The sequence below is a fragment of the Furipterus horrens genome, unplaced genomic scaffold, assembly GCF_987537825.1.
Source record: "Furipterus horrens unplaced genomic scaffold, mFurHor1.1.pri manual_scaffold_4, whole genome shotgun sequence".
Classification (NCBI taxonomy): Eukaryota; Metazoa; Chordata; class Mammalia; order Chiroptera; family Furipteridae; genus Furipterus; species Furipterus horrens.
The window spans coordinates 150,441,996-150,458,915 of NW_028327174.1; the positions used below are offsets into that span (position 1 = coordinate 150,441,996).

The window sequence follows — 16,920 nt, forward strand, 5'->3', positions numbered from 1 at the left end:
CTTAATTATAAAAATATAATAGCATGTTTTTAAAATTTTTGGAACCTAACCCCTCTTTTTGTACAAGTTCTTTGTTTCATGTAACATGGATTCGCATAACACGGCATTTGTTATATGGTGGTTACCTGTATGAAACTATGAAATAATGCTTAAGTTAAATTTTAAAGGCAAAACTAAAATTTATAACTATTTTTACAACCATATTTTTTGAGTTGATTTTTAGATAGAGGAAGGAGGGAGAGAGAGAGAAATTGATTTGTTATTCTACTTATTTATGCATTAATTGATTGTTTCTTGTATGTGCCCTCACCAGGCGTTGAACTTGCAACCTTGGCATATCGGGCTGATGCTCTAACCAGCTGAGCTACCTTGCTGGTCAGGGAAAATATTACAACCATATTTTAAAGCACCTAAGTAAGGGAGGGAAAAATAAAAACCACTGGAAGACAATACAATAAATAACCATGTTTATATTTGAATAATAGCATCATGTTACTTTGAATATTTTTGCTTTATTTTCTAAATAAATTTGTTATTTTTGTACTGCAAAATATCCTAAAGCTTTTCTAAGGAAAAGTTAATCTGGTAAGGATTTCTTTACAAAGATGTCCATCACAGCAGTTTTTATTAAAGAGAAATTGCCACCCAATAGTAGGAGATTAGTTAAGTAAATTATATGAAGCAATACAATTAAATAGTACACAGTATATCAGTTTGTTAGGGCTGCCATAACTAAACATCACAGACTGGGTGGCTTAAAGAACAGAAATTTCTTTCTCATGGTTTTGAAGGCTAGAAGTTCAAGATCAAGGGGTTGGCAGGTTTGATTTCTTTGGGGTCTTCATCCTTGGCTTGCTGCTGGATCTTCACATGGTTAGCCCTCTGTGTGCTCAGATTTCCTCTTCTTCTACAGACACCAGTCAGATTAGATGAGAGCTCATGATGTTGGCCTCATTTTAACTTAATTACCTCTTCAAAGGCCCTGTCTCCAAGTATAGTCACATTCTGAGGTACTAGGTGTTAGGACTTGAATGTACAATTTGGCAGGGTGGGGTACAATTCAGCCCATGACACACAATAGTAAAGGTCATGTTGGGAAGAATAGTTAATAGCATGGGGAAAGGTTAATGGTATAATATGAAGTGAAAAAAAATTAACCAAGTTAAAAATTATTTACATAATATGATTTTAAATTTATATAAAATAATGTATATAGAAACCAGCTTCCCTTCAGGATAGCATCTGTGATCCAGTCTCTCTTAATATATAGAAGCCGAGGATTTACACTAATTTCAAGATCTGTGGAGCTGAAATAAATTGAGGGCTGATAGCGACACATGCATTGTCATTTCAAGGAGAGTAAATTTGCTGCCCTAAATGATAGTAAAGGTGGTTTTATAGAATTAGCATAAAATTTGTATGCATCATAACTATACTGAAAGGGAGTTCATAAACTTAGTAATGTTAACTATCTGATAGCAGGTTTATCAGGTGCTCTTAATATTCTTTACATTTTTCTATATTTTTCAAATCTTTACAGTGAGTTAATATTACCTTTATAATCAGAAAAATAACTAGTGAGTTCCTCTTAAATAGTGAATCATAATATTACATGGTTCAGGAATAGCAGATTCAAGTCATGACTGTGTCTACCTGCTGATATTAAAAAAGATAAACAATTTAGCAATTCAGTTTTAGTACTTGTTCAACATCTACCTGAGCTAGGCTATAGACCTCTTTTCTAGAAATTGGGGATAGATTTTCAAAAGAATATTCTTACTCCGCCATACCCCCATACCTCACCATTTAATTGAAAAGATTAATGTATATATATATATATTTTTTTTAAATTGTGTGCGTATGGTCACAGGAACAGAGTCAGAAACAGTTAGTTTTGCTTTGAAGGGTCCTGGAAAGCTATAGAGAAGTAGCAGCATTTAAACTTATCCTTGAGGAATAAGTGGGAGTTTGCTAGAAGCAATGAGTGAAATTCCAGTGGACGGAATGAAATAGAGTTTCCAGGCAGAGGCAATCCCATGAGCAGAGGCTCTGCGATGCAGCTTCACAGTTAGTACCTGGACTAGGGCGTTGTGCTTGGTAGAAAATAAGTGAGAAAGACAGGTTTGGGATTTAATAAGAGCTAAATTTTATTCTAAGGAATTGTACATTATCCTATAGGCATTATACTCTTTGCGGGCAGGTCTGTAGAATATTGTTGAAATAGTGCAGTTGTGATGTATGAAGGTCAAGTCTGAGGTACTGATAGAATGAAAAGGAAGGAACAGAAGCTGAGTGCTTCTGAGGTAAAACTAGAAGTTTATCCAGGGGGTGAGGCGGGTAGAGGAATTCTTTGATTCCTATAGAGTGGAAAGAATCAAGGATGCCTACCATAAGTCAGACAGAAAAGGCAAGAAAAACGTAAATGTTTTGGGTACTGTGTGGAATGATGTGCCTAAAACTCAAAAAGTGCAAACTGTGGCCCACAGTTCACCTTCAATACATTATACATATTGGCCTTGACTCTGAATGCTGGTCCTGGCCCACTCCACAACAGCCTTATGGGGCCAGACACACCATAGCTTGAAATCCACAGCCTGCCTTTTCACTTCCTCCCTGAATGGTTTTCAGGCATCTTCCCCAGTATGCACCAGCCAGCCTTACCACAGTCCTAAGAAGCAAGAAAATCAGCCCAATTTAGTATAATAGAAACAAAACAAACAAAAAAAGAAAAACAGAAAAGAAAAACAAAAAATCAACAGGTATAATAAAACATACAAGGATAAAATCACCAAAAAGAGCTAAGGAAAACCTTTAGCCTACTAAGTTTAGCATAATCTAATCCAATTAAAAAAAAAAAAAAAAAAAACAACCCCCCAAAAAACAGGTCCTGAATGTTGAATCTGCTATTCAAGGCAGGAAATACTTTCAGAAAGGGAATTGCAGATAAGAGTCCAAGACTGAATTTCTCCAGGCCAAGCTTAAGCACATTTTACTCTGTGTGATTGAGAAGTGACCTATTGGAAAACAGTCCATCGTGGAAGAATCCTTTCCCTATTGACTCTCATAAATACTACTGCACACAAACAGCAACAAAAACCCTACACAAAATGCCTCATGATATTGACTCATCATGTGATTGCTGCTTTACAATGTACTAAGAGCCTTCCCAAGACGTGATCTCATTCGATCCTCACAGGAATCACGTGAGCCAAGGGTTGTTAATGGAGTCATTTTATGGACAGTGGCCTGAAGGTCAGAGGTTAAGTTTGCCCAAGATCTCATACATACACACACTTGGCTGCAAGGCCCCCAGCAAGAAACAGAAACGATGAGCTTGGGAGTGTGTGTTTTATCTTCACCCTTGAACTCCCAGTGCATTACTTGGAATGCAATAGGCAAGAGAAATGAGTGAGTGGATGAAGGAGTTTATTAATACAAAAGGAAACTGTCCCCAAACATGCACATATTTTTTTTCCTTACCACATGATGAAACTTTTTAAAAGAGAAAGCAATATTTTTTAGTCAGGATGTTAACTTGGGACATCTTATATTCCTTAAGGAAAAAATAAAAAGTGGGATTCTTTTCATCAGTATACGCCTTCACATTATCCTACCAAGATTACATTTTTCCCTTTCCACATCACTCAGTGCTTCTTTGGTTTTATATTAGCTTTGTGCTGAAAATTGAATGGAATATTAGAACTCAGTTGGGGAGCACACTAATTTAATTAAATATTAAAAGCCAACTGGTTTTATGTTATGTGGGCAAATCAGAGAATTAATGATTTGGTACACTTTCTTGTTCCTGTCAAGCTACAGGAACGTGAAGAATAGCTCATTCATACCCAGTTATAAAAGATGAGATTGAAAAATTAGGTCTGCTTTATTAAAGTGTTTCCATCTTGAGTCTTTTGAGAATAGGGTAACATTTATAAAATGCCTCAGAAGGCTTGAGATGTGGGCCAATGTGAAAGACCCCAAGAGAATTTACTATTAGGCATCGTGAGCAAAGCCTCACCTGGGAGAACTAATCCACTCAAGAATCCTGATGAATTATTATTATTACTTTTATTATTATTATTATTATTATTATTATTATTATTATTGTGCAACCTAGTTGGAAATCAACTGGGTACCTGTTAGTCTATAGATTCTGTAAACTGATCAGCTCCTGTAAAAGACTTGAGAAATATTTTCTCGGAAACACAGTGTGAAATGGGATGAGAGTGACATGCAGATAGTTGAAATGACTTTCAGTCCTTAAAAGTCATGTGTAATACTAAAGATTTCCCAGATTCCTTGGTTCTATGAGTACACACACACACACACACGCACGCATGCACGATACAATGCAATACTATAAAAAGCACTCCACTTACCTCCAAGGCCAGATGCTAGACTGGTGGTTCTCAACCTGTGGGACGCAACCCCTTTGGGGGTCGAACGACCCTTTCACGGGGGTCGCCTAAGACCATCGGAAAACACATATATAACTGCATATTGTTTTTGTGATTAATCACTATGCTTTAATCATGTTCAATTTGTAACAATGAAAATACATCCTGCATATCAGATATTTATATTACAACTCATAACAGTAGCAAAATTACAGTTATGAAGTAGCAACGAAAATAATTTTATGGTTGGGGGTCACCACAACATGAGGAACTGTATTAAAGGGTCGTAGCATTGGAAGGTTGAGAACCATTGGTCTAGGGGAACCCATGTGAACTGGCCTAATGTGGAGATTCACTTGTTTGTTACTAGCAACAGCTAAAGTGAGACTGTAGCTGTGAGTAAGTGCCCCGCTGCTCCAAGGGAAGCCAAGAGAAAGGACAGAATACATCTTCACAGCTGCAGATTTTAACCACAAATGCCTGCAGGGTGAATTGCAACCATGGACACAGAGGACAATGCTCTGGACACCAGGATCCAAATGAATCCACAGAGTACATTGGGTTGTTAATTTTTTTAAAACCTTTTATTCTATAACAGATCCCCATCATCTTATTTGTATAAGAGACTAGATCTTTTGTCCTATAAAATTTTCCACATTCAGATTTGGCTAATTGGTTCTTCATAGTGGCAATGAATTAGTTTCTTTACCCCTACTGTTTCCTCTAAGTTGGTGGTTAGTGCTAAAGGTTTCATATTTAGCAATGATAAGATCGAACAGTGGATACTCACATAGTCGGCCTGATTCATCTGTGATAAATTTACCATCAATTTTTTGAATATGGTTTTGGCATCTGTTGGTGATGGTTACTTAAGACCGTTTTATTTAATTCATTCTAATTCTATCATTCCTTCTGAACATATTGGCTGGAATTCTTTTATAAAAAGAATTTTTTTTTTTACCTCATCAACTATTTGATTATCCTGAAATAGAGTTTGTACAAAAAGGCAGCGTCTATGCTTAATTTTTTACCCTTTATTGGTGTACTAGCAACCTCCAATTGTGGCTGATGAGATTTTGTGTCCTTTGGTTTATTAGTATTATTATAGACACATGGATTTATATGTGTTTTGGATGGATTAATGTGTTTCAATCAGTTGTAATCATGATTGTTTTCCTTGCTTAAATTGTCCCATCTTTGGCCAATGGCTGCCCCTTCATTTTGGTTCCTATGTCCTTTTGACAGGACCATTTGTCTTCAATAGTGTCCTTATTTTCTGGATCAGCTAGGTGTCCCAAGACCATCTCGTACATTTCTTGCCCTGGAACTGTAATCAAACACTTCTCCAAAGAGTCCAGGTTCCTTTCAGTGGAAAATAATATTTGGAAAATACAGTCTTGCTGATAAGGGGACTTACTGCTACTAGGTTGTCTATGTTGGCTAGGCCTATTTAGTGGCTAGCACTCAGAAATACATATTTCATAGTAACAGACAAAGAAATAATGAGTTATACTAATATTTACTATCCAAAAATTTTAATTATGGTAAAATATTCATAATAAGTTTTAGCATTTAAAAATTTCTTTAATGTTTTGTGGCATTAAGTACATGCACATTGTTCTGCAACCATCACTACCATCTATTTATAGGACTTTTTCATCTTTCTAAACTGAAACCCTGTACCCATTAAACACTCACATTCCACTCCCTTTTTCCTCCAGCTCCTGGCAATTCCCATTCATTGTACTTTCTGTATCTATGAATATTTGTCCTTTTGTGACAGGATTACTTTTTTTACTCAGCATAATGTCCTCAAGACTGACTAACAGTCTATTGTACGTATATACCACATTTTGTTTATCCACCCATCCATTGAATCTTAGGTTGTTTCCACCTTCGAGCTATTATGAATAATGTTGCCATGAAAATGGGTGTACAGATATCTGTTCAGGTCCCTGCCTTTGCTGCTTTTGTGTATATACCTGGAAGTGGGATTGCTGGACCATATGGTAATTCTATGCTTAATATTTTGAAGAATAGTCACACTGTTTTCCACACTGGCTGCACCATTTTACATTCCCACCAGCAATGCATAGGGCTCCACTTTCACCACATCCTTACCAAATCTTTTTATTTTCTCTTTTTTTTTCTTTTTTTCTTTTTTCTTTCTTTGTTTTAATAGTACCCATCCTAATGGGTATGAACCAATTCAAACTTAAGATTGCAGATTTCTGATTAAACTTCTTTGATTTTACGTTTGTATCATTTTTACTTTGAAAATCTTAGTTCTTAAAGACATAATTCAAGTATTTATTTCCTAATCTTATAATATACATGTAATAGTTTTAAAAGCAATATCAATATTACTTCTAATAATAAGACCACTGAATGCAGCTTAAGATTTCTTTGTGTTTCTTTTGTCCACAGGATATATCTCCTGAGGGATATATAGTCAAATTACTGTGTTTAAAAGTCACTTGAAATAATTCTTTTCCCTGGTTAGTTATGCTATCAATTTGGTATACCGTTAGGATCATAGGTTTCCATTTGTTTTCAAATTTTAGAAATTGGTTTTTAAAAAATTAACAATTTTTAAAGTATGCGGAACATTTACGTAGTTCAGTCAAAAGTATAAAACAGCACAGATAATCCTAATTTTAATTTCCATCTCCTCTCTTTCTTTACTCTCCTCCTCCTGCCATATTTAACAATTAGTAGATACCTATTAGTGTTTGGTTTATTCTTTTCAGAAAATATATTTCAAGCTGCCCACGTGAAATCATAGAATATGGAGTCGAAAGGAGATGGATAGTAACATGCCATTATGAAATATTTCTACCATGCAGGTAGAACAGATGTGAATAACCTCAAGAATACAGATAATAGCAAAAGGCCATTAAACTAATCAGGAAATAGTAAGGTTTTAAGTATTTATTACCTTTGCGTTTGATATAATTCATTTAGTTTTACATTTCTTTCATTTTATCTTTTAAAGTGGAAGTGTTTGACAACCAGCTCACAGATAGGTGTGGAAAGTAAACAATTGGCTTTTGTAAATTGGTAAAAGCTGGCACACCACTGAGTGTATATCTTGTTTTAATACTTAAATGGAAAGTTCTGTCTGCCTAAGCTAGCTAGCACTAAGGTCATCTACATAGTATGATATGAATAGGGTTGATTTTTTCTCTCAGGAAAAGAATTTCAAGGTGGGCAGCCTAGTGTTTGTGTGAAAGCTCCATGGTCATCAGTGTCCCAGGCTCCTTCCTCTCTGTTCTTCTGTCTAGTGAACAAACTCACTAGTGGCTGTTGTATTACTAGATGTCACATCCATATGCCAGAGAAGGAAGAAGGAAGTGGGGAAAGGCAAAATGGGCAAACTGCTTGGTGGAGTCAGTTACCTTTTAGGGTAATTCCTGGAGGCCTCATACATTACTTCTGCTTACAATTTGCCATGCAGAACTTAACTACCTGGTCACACTAGTTTGCAAATGGAGACAACTTTGCAGATTGCAAAGTTGGAAAAAAAAAGTGAGAAACAGAAATTAAGCAGGGGTAGGCAACTAGAAGGCTGAACTCCTGTACCTCTAAGTAAAATTTTCAAGCCCATCCCCCCACAAAAGCTACCTCTGACTACATCCTCTATCTCTTCGCTAAACTCCAATGTTGATGTTCCAGTGATCATTTTGGGTACAAAATCACATACTTCCTTATACCATTATTTTGGTGCTTTATGTGTACGTCAGGTTTTCATTTCCTAATCCGCTTATGCTTATATACAATTATAAGTTTGTATGACAAAGGCCTATACTTTATATTTCTTGCTTGTTTCTCTTACAGCTTAAAAAAGATTTTAAAGATATAAAGTGAGGTTAGCAATATCTATAGTTTGATTTGGAGAAGCAAGGAAACAATACACACAAAAGACTATAAAGTACAGAGTATTCTATACATGTTCCTTCTTCTCTTCCTCCCCCCTTGCTTCCTTCTGTTATTCCTTTCTCCTTCCAGTCTAATGTAAAGGGGGAACTTAGGGAAGATGGAAGGTAAATATTTTATTTTAGCTGGGGCAATGCCATGTACAAATTACTGGTGATTTTTAGGAGTTGAAGATGTCAACTTAGGCTGGGTCAGATTTCTTTTGTTCTGGGCATCTCACAAGAATGACTCTTTAAGGGGATACCTATTGTCCTACCTACTATTAATATGTATTAATTTTTCTTGTCTTTGAACTTTGTAAATATAAAATCATACATCAAACTTTATTGGGTCTGGCTTATTTCACTTCATATTATATTTATGAAATAGTCCAATTTATCAAAATTTTCTTTTTAGTTTGGTGCATTTAGGGTTTTAAGAAATACTTGTGTACACCAAAGGGCATGAAGATATTATATGTGTTATTCTTGAATGTTTATTGCTTAACTTCACTCATTTGATCTAAAATACATGTGTAATTCATTACTTTGAATGGTGTGGGGTGGTGTGGGGTAGAGGTCAGGATCGTTTTTCCTCTATGTGGATATCTATTAATCCAGCAGCATTTATTGAAAAGATCATGCTTTCTCCACTGTACCGCAGCATCACTTTTGTATCTGTATGTGTGTGAACCTGTGTCTGGACTCTATTTGTTGTTCTACTGATCTATTTGTCTGTCTTACCACTGATCCCAACTCTCTTTTAGTTATTGGAGCCTGGATATTTGATAGTGTAAGTCTACTAACTTTCTCTTCTTTCAGATTATTTTGTCTATTAATGATTCTTTGGATTTCCATATAAAATTCAGTTTGCCAAAAACTTTCTGGAATTTTGTTTGCCTATGGATCAATATTAGGGAGAATTGACATTTTTACCATATTAAGATTAATAGATTTTGAGTCTTTTAATACACAAACCTGGTATAGTCCTTCATTTATTTAGGTCTTTCATAGTTTTTCTAAATTATATTTTGTAGTTTTCTGCTTAGAAGTCAAGTGTGTTTTTCACTAGGTTTATCTTTAAAATTTTTTAATTTTTCAATTGTTTGTTAATGGTAACTAAAAATTGATTTTTATGTTAATCTTTTCAGCAATCTTGATAAATTCATTTATTAATTCTAATAATTGTATATTATTTTTAATTTTTATTATTAAACATGTTCTTTGCAAATAATGCCAATTTTACTCCTTTGTTTTCCATTGCTTCCCTTCCCTAGCCTTTCTTGCCCTGGAAAAAACATGAATAGGTGTGGTGATAATAGACATTCATGTCTTCTTTCCAATATTAGGAGGAAAGCTTTCACTGTTTTCCCTTAAATAAGATGTGGAACTACTCAATACCGGAGTATGAGGGTTCCTTGTAGTTAGTTAGGGGTTTTCTTAATAAATTGGTATTGTTTTTTCCTCCCTTGCTGCTTGAAGATTAGCCACCATCATGAACGACACAGTGACTATCCGGACCAGGAAGTTCACGACCAACAGAATACTTCAGCGGAAACAAATGGTCATTGATGTCCTTCACCCTGGCAAGGCAACAGTATCCAAGACAGAAATTCAGGAAAAACTAGCCAAAATGTACAAAACCACACCAGATGTCATCTTTGTGTTTGGATTCAGAACCCATTTTGGTGGTGGCAAGACAACTGGCTTTGGCATGATTTATGATTCCTTGGATTATGCAAAGAAAAATGAACCCAAACAAAGATTTGCAAGACATGGCCTGTATGAGAAGAAGAAGACTTCAAGAAAACAGAGAAAGGAATGCAAGAACAGAATGAAGAAAGTCAGGGGGACTGCAAAGGCCAATGTTGCTGCTGCCAAAAAGTGAGCTGGAGATTGGACAAAAGAAGGAGTAAAGATTCTTCAGTGACTTTATCTGTGCTGATGATGCAGATTTTTCATGAGGATTAATAAAAGACCTTTTATGTTTCTGGTTATTTGAAAAAAATAATAATAAATTGGTATTGAGTTATATCCAATGCTTTCCCTTTGCATCTAGAGAGATAATTATATGATTTTCCCTCTTTTTTATCAATGTGGTGAATTATGGTAGTTAGATTGTGAATATTAAACAATTGTATTCCTGTACATCTCCACCAAACCAGCATTGCAAGAGATGCTAAAGGGAATGCTTTAAGAAAAAAAAAAAAAAAAAAAGGAAAAAAGAGGAGAGGAACACAGGTACAAAGGGAAATTAATAAATACATGTCAGTAATAACCTTAAATGTAAATAGATTAAATGCTCCAATTAAAAGACATAGGGTAGAGGAATGGATAAGAAAACAGGACCCACATATTTGCTGTCTACAAGAAACACACCTCAAAACAAAAGATTTACACAGACTGAAAGTAAAGGGATATAAAAAAGTATTCCAAGAAAACAGACCTGAAAAAAAAGCTGGGGTAGCAGTCCTCATATCAGACAAAATGGATTTCAATGCAAGGGCAATAAAAAGAGATAAAGAAGGACATTTCATAATACTGAAAGGAACAATCCATCAAGAAGATATAACACTGATAAACATATATGCACCCAATATAGGAGCACCCAAATACATAAAGAAAATACTAGAAGACCACAAGAAGGATATTAACAGCAACACACTAATAGTAGGGGACGTTAACACTCCATTATCAACAATAGGAGAAACAAGATGGTGGAGGAGTAAGTGGAAGCTACACTGACTTCCTCACAGAACTAGTCTGGATTTACAAAGCAATTTTGGAGAAATCATCTGGAATAACCAACCAAACACCAGCTGGAGAGAAGTCTTATAACCACGGAGAGACAGAAAAGGCTGCTACATCACAATGCGACCGGTAGGGAGTGCGGAGACGCGGAAGGGCTGGCTGGGCTCACACGGGTGGCAGCTGAAGGGACTGAGAAACAGCTCAGCAGCCGGGGATTCCCCCTGAGAAGGACAGGGTCTAAACCCCCAACTGAGCTTCCCAGCCTACAGCAACAGAGTGGAAAGTAAAATAGTATCCAGCTGAGAAAAGTGAAAAGCCACAGGGTTTCTTGCTAGCCGGAGAGAAACAGCTGGAGAAAAAGAGCTCTTAAGCAGATCACATACAAAAATATTTTGGCCCCCACTTACCCTGGGCTCAAGCAGAGGAAAGGCAGAGAGGACTGGAGACACTTGGGGAGAGTTTGGTGTGGTGGCTTTGAGGGGAGAGCTGGGGAAGTGGCCTGCCGGATCCCAGGGCTGACTCATCCCCACACTGCAGGCAGACCATTCCCGGCCAAGTGGCGTTACCCTGAGGGGAAGCAAAGGCTCTGCCTACAGGAATTAAGCTGCCACACCCACGGTCCTTAAGCCTGATGGCTAATCACAGATTGAATAGATTATCAACTAAAGGAGACAGACAAAGTCAGTAGATCCCGAAGGTCTCCAACAGGCTACCTAGGCCCAGACTGGTACAGGATCTGACGCCACCAGGGGCAGATCCAGGAAGTGCAGATCATTCTAAGAAGCACCAACAAACAATAGGAGTCACAAAAATGGGGAGACAGAGAAATAACCCCCCATCGAAAGGAAAGGCAGAGTCCCCAGAAAGAGTGCTAAATGAAATAGAGGGAAGCCAACTATCAGATATGGAATTGAAAGCATGTATTATGGAGAAGCTCAATGAGCTCAGCGGAAACTACAAAGAACTCCAAAAAACTACAGTGAACTCCAGAAGAACTATAAGGAACTTACTGAGAATTATACCAGCATCAAAAAGGACATGGAAGCTATCAATAAGAGCCAGGAGGAAATGAAGAATACGATCTCTGAATTGAAGAACACAGTAGAAGGAATTAAAAACAGGCTAGAGGAAGCAGAAAATCGGATCAGTGAGCTGGAGGACAATGTAGACAAAAACTCACAGACAGTGCAACAAAATGAAAAAAGGCTGAACAAGACTGAAGAGGCTCTAAGACAGCTGCAGGACAACATGAAACGTAATAATATCTGTATCATAGGAATTCCAGAAGGAGAAGAAGAAGAGCAAGGGGTAGAAAACCTCTTTGAAAAACTAATGACAGAAAACTTCCCTAACATGAAGAGAGAAAGAATCATGCAAGTCCAGGAAGCACAGAGGGTCCCAATGAAGATGAACCCCAACAGGCCCACTTCAAGACACATCATAATTAAAATGCCAACATTCAAAGACAAAGAATCCTAAAAGCAGCAAGAGAGAAACAGCTAATAACATACAAGGGAGCTCCAATAAGGCTATCATCAGATTTCTCAGCAGAAACACTACAAGCCAGAAGGGAATGGCAAAATATATTCTAAGCAATGAAAAACAAAGGCCTACAACCAAGAATACTCTACCCAGCAAGGCTCTTATTCAAAATGGAAGGTGAAATAAGGAGTTTCCAAGACAAAAGAAGGTTAGAAGAATACATCTCCACCAAACCAGTATTGCAAGAGATGCTAAAGGATCTGCTTTAAGAAGATGAAGAAACAGAGAGAGACAGAGAGGAACACGAGTAAAAAGGGCAAAAATGACAATGAATAAGTACTGAAAGAAAGAACTTCTACCATTTGCAACAACATGATTGGAATTAGAATTATGCTTAGCAAAATAAGCCAGGCAACAAAAGAAAATTACCTTATGCTATCACCTGTTAAAGGAAACTAACGAACAACACAAACAAATGAGCAAAATTGAACCAGAGGTATGTAAACAAGGAATAAACTAACAGTAACAAAGGGGGAGATGGGAGGGAGAGAGGGGGGTAAGAAGAGGAAGGGTCTAGTCAAAGAACATGTATAAATGATCCATGGACATGGACAGCTGGGTGGGGACTGAATGTGGGAGAAGGGAGGGACAGGGTGCAGAGAAGCAAGAGGGGGAAAAAAGTGAGACAACTGTAATGGAAAAACAAACAAACAAAAATTTTTAGTGGGGGGAAAAATAAAAATATAAAGAATAGAAATGCAATTTCAGTGAATATTAGAAGGACAAGGATTTTCCTTCACACTGTATATATTTTCTCCCTATCTGATCCCTCCAGAATTTGGCATTCTAAAGAAGTAAGTAATGACCTAAGTTTCTTTGCATAAAACTAATAAGACCAGTTGTTAATAACGATTTATTTGACTAAGACTTTGACTGGAATGTCATGCCTAAAGGAGACATGCTTGGGCTTTGGTTGTTACCAAAAAGCCCTGAGCAACTGGGACTGACTTTCAAAGGTAATAAAAGTCCACGAGATAAAAGGCCTGGTACCTTGGATGGATGAGCGGTCCATAGCAATCTTTCCAGGGAAGGAACGAAGGTTGTTTTCCTGAAAGATGGCTAGAAGGGACCTTAAGGCACAATGGAAAACCAGGAGGACCTGGAAAAGACAGGTGTTTACAGGCAAGGCTGAATGCCAGGTATGTGGCTCAGCTTCTGTGCCCTGAAGGGCAGACTGAAGGTCACCCTAAATGTTCCTTGCGTAAGTTCCAGCGAAACAAAACTAAAGATCATAAGTGATCATTTGCTGCTCTTGTTGTGTTTATGCAAATGAACAGGATAAATTAAAAATGAACTTAATGCAGTCCCTTTAATGACAAGGAGGGTAATCTTAGGGAGAAAAATCAAGATTCAAGGAAGATCACAATGCCCAGTGGTAGACTATAAAGTAGTGCAGCTAACCGTCTTTGAAGTTTCTTTTCATTTAAAATTTGTTTTCATTTGAAAGTTAAACTATGTCTGTGGCATTATCAAAGATGTTTAATTTACAGGCAAGAAGAATGTGAAATGCCTTGCAACTGGATGTCTTTCCAATAAGACAGTCCTACAGATCTATAAACTTGTGTGTGGGTTATGTTACATAAATTAACATGTGTTTTCTGTTTTCAAAGGGCATAAGCCTACGATCTCATTACCTGAGTGATTGTTTGTACGTATAGGCCTCACTTAATCCTGTCTGCATTGCTGCCTCCTGAGACTCAGTGGTTTGGCTGAACTAAGTGGCTGGGTTGGTGAAGAACGGGGTGGTCTGTGGGCTTCACTTTAAAACTGGTTTCTCTTTTCTATCCTAATGGCTTGGACAGAAAGAGCCCAGAGGCCCGAGAGGAGGGAAACCTAAAATATTTCCCTCAGTCCAAACTAAGTATAATGGGCAAAAGGGTTTTGGCCAGGTTCCATATCACCCTGCCCAGGCTCTGTAGCTTCAGCTTCACTGGAGAGGACACTCCAGCGTCATCGCAAGATGTCGATTCAACACGGGAGGAGACAGATACCGTGTCACTCCCGAGTTGGACTGCACAACCATTCTCGGCGGTGCAGATAGACTCTTAAGAAGCTACACCATCGTCTCTCGAGACGGACGGCTGCCGCCGCCGCCGACGATATACCTGGCATACCTTCCTCTAAAGAAGCCCTTCTTTTCCCTAATGTGGGACATTGAAAAATTAATACCTGTCTTTTGTCATCTAGTGGTTATGGATTGAATGATGTCCTTTAACCCTGTTGCCCCCAGAATACAACAAGGATGCCAGCCTGTTAAACCAAGCATGCCGTTGTCCAGAGACAGCCAACCAACCTGGAGTCTGCATGATCCTTCCTCTTGTGGGAAGGCCACCCTCCCCTCCACACCCCCACTCTTATTAGGGATTTCTTGACCCAAGGGTAGGTAGGACGACGACCATGTCCAGCTTGAAGCAGCAAGAGGAGCTCGAGACCTTCGTCCATTGTCCTTTATAAGATTGTAAAGGGTCTTAAGTCTGAGAGGGAAGGATTGTTATTTTTTATTGTTAAAATATTTAATTAATTATTTTTTTTTAAAAAAGAAGAAGAATATATGAAAGGGTGAGCCATGGGCATGGACTTGGGGAGGGGATTGTTGTGGAAGGGGGTGCTGGGCGGAGGGGAGCAAAGGGGAAAAAATTGGAACTATTGTAACAATATAATCAATAAAATATACTTAAAAAAAAAAAAACAGACATCTTAAAAGCAAAGAAACACCAAGGATATATATAGGCATTTAACAACACACTAAACCACATGGACTTAACTGATATATATAGAACTTTTTACCCCAAAGAGGCAAAGTATACATTCTTTTCAAATGCACATGGGACATTTTCAATGATAGACCACATGATAGGACACAAAACAAGCCTCAACAAATTCAAGAAAATTAAAATCATATCAAGTATCTTTTCAGACCACAATACGTTGAAACTAGAAATCAACCTCAGAGAAAAAAAATCAAAGACATCCAAACTCATGGAGGATGAATAACATGCTATTAAATAATGAATGGGTTAACAATGACCTCAAAGAAGAAATCAGTAAATTTCTGGAAACTAATGATAATGAACAAACAACAGCCCAAAACCTATGGGACACAGCAAAAGAGGTCCTGAGAGGGAAGTTCTTAGCAATACAGGCATATCTGAAAAGAATAGAAGAATCTCAAATAAAAAATCTAACCCTAAAGCTACAAGAACTAGAACAACAACAAACAAAGCCTAGGGCAAGAAGAAGGAAGGATATCATCAAGATCAGAGCAGAATTAAATGACATAGGGACTAAACAAACAATTCAAAAGATCAACAAAACTAGGAGCTGGTTCTTTGAAAAAAATAAACAAAATCGACAAGCCTCTAGCCAGGCTCATCAAGAAAAAAAGAGAGAAGACCCAAATAAACAAAATCAGAAATGAAAAAGAAAATATCATGGCTGATACCACAGAAACACAAACAATTGTAAGAAATTACTACAAACAACTGTATGGCAAGAAATTTGGCAACCTAGAAGAAATGGACAAATTTCTAGAAACATATAACCTTCAAAACTGAAGCAAGGAGAAGTAGAAAGTCTCAAAAGACCAATAATAAAGAAGGAAATTGAAAAAGTAATCCAAAATCTCCCTGCACACAAAAGCCCTGGACCGGATGGCTTCACAGGCGAATTTTACAAAACATTTAGGGAAGAACTAACTTCTACCCTCCTCACACTATTCCAAAAAATCCAAGAAGAGGGAAAAATCCCAAACTCTTTCCATGAAGCCAGTATTACCCTAACCCCAAAACCAGGTCAAGACACAGCAAAGAAAGGAAACTACAGGCCAATATCACTGATGAACATAGATGCTAAAATCCTCAACAAAATATTGGCAAACAGGATCCAGCAATACATCAAAATGATCATACACCATGATCAAGTGGGATTCATCCCAGGGATGAAAGAATGTTTTAATACTCGCAAATCAGTAAATATAATACATCACCTAAACAAAATGAAAGACAAAAATCACATGATCATATCCATAGATGCAGAAAAAGCATTTGATAAAGTACAACACCCATTTATGATGAAAACACTCAGCAAAATGAGAATAGAGGGAGCATACCTTAACATAATTAAGGCTATATGTGAGAAACCTGAAGCCAACATCATACTCAGTGGACAAAAACTGAAAACATTCCCCCTGAAATCAGGGACAAGACAAGGCTGTCCACTCTCTCAACTCCTATTCAACATAGTGTTGGAAGTTCTAGCCCTAGCAATCAGACAAGAAAAAGAAATAAAAGGCATCCAAATTGGGAAAGAAGAAGTAA

The 16,920-nt window shown here is 37.3% G+C and overlaps 1 protein-coding gene and 1 pseudogene across 1 annotated transcript in view; one reads left to right on the forward strand and one right to left on the reverse strand.

Moving 5' to 3' along the window:
* The window catches only part of LOC150013068 (speedy protein E4-like), a 143,047-nt gene that overhangs the window by 11,359 nt on the left and 114,768 nt on the right, over positions 1-16,920 (reverse strand). The gene's annotated exons all lie outside the window — the stretch shown is intronic.
* LOC150013069 (small ribosomal subunit protein eS24 pseudogene) lies at positions 9,763-10,301 on the forward strand (annotated as a pseudogene).